The sequence below is a fragment of the Ptiloglossa arizonensis genome, chromosome 7 (assembly GCF_051014685.1).
Source record: "Ptiloglossa arizonensis isolate GNS036 chromosome 7, iyPtiAriz1_principal, whole genome shotgun sequence".
NCBI classification, from domain to species: Eukaryota; Metazoa; Arthropoda; class Insecta; order Hymenoptera; family Colletidae; genus Ptiloglossa; species Ptiloglossa arizonensis.
Window position 1 is genome coordinate 9,748,530 of NC_135054.1, and position 836 is coordinate 9,749,365.

At 33.5% G+C, this 836-nt stretch overlaps 1 protein-coding gene across 7 annotated transcripts in view; it reads left to right on the plus strand.

The window, feature by feature from the left end:
• The window catches only part of LOC143149195 (uncharacterized), an 85,174-nt gene that overhangs the window by 60,287 nt on the left and 24,051 nt on the right, over positions 1 to 836 (plus strand). The window lies entirely within an intron of this gene.

Genomic DNA, 836 nt, shown 5'->3' on the forward strand with positions numbered 1-836 from the left:
CAAGTGCAATGACAACCACACGGGATTCCGTGTGGATAACAAAGGCAGATGAATGGAAGAGGTAAAAGAAAGTGGAATTATAGATAATAAATGCCAATCGAATTGGTCTGTCAGGGTCATCAAGGGGTAACCTTCTCTACATATACTGGTGTCCCTTTCGTTTCCGCGTTCCGCTTTTGCTCAGTGTTTTATTCGCTCAATTTCTTATTCTAGACAAAGAATGTAAATTGGTGGACGTGCCAACTTTGTCTAAAATATGGAGGGAAGCCATTTATTTATAGATTTAAAGATAGTATGTATTCTGCGCGACGAATGTTAGCATATATACACACACATGTATGTACATACGTAAAATATTTGTATATTTTCGAATATCGATATCGATCACCGAACGCTTGGCGTTTACTTTAATGAATCTTCGAAGGTAAAAGGGTAAGTAAAGAAGAGAAAGCAAGAAGAGGCGAGTGTGGAAAAGAAGAAGTAGTATGAGGTAAAAGTGAAGCCAGTTAAGGTTGATGATATGTAATAAAAGAGATTGGTGCAGAAAAAAGTCACCAGAAGAAGATAGTAGGTAGAAACGAAGAAGAAAATAAAGATTAATAAATGGAAGGAATATTAGGAAAAAGAAGGAGAAGAGGTAAAGAAGATTTAGAGAAGTAGTGAGATGAGAATGCTTTCGTAAGAAAGAGGAAAGAAAAGTCGTCAAAACTTATTGAACAATCTATTATATTCAATGTATGTAAAAATGTTAAATAATATTTAAAATATACATTATTATCGATGTTAAATTGAATACCAACATTAAAACTGAATATTTCTTTGGTGTAATAAATTTG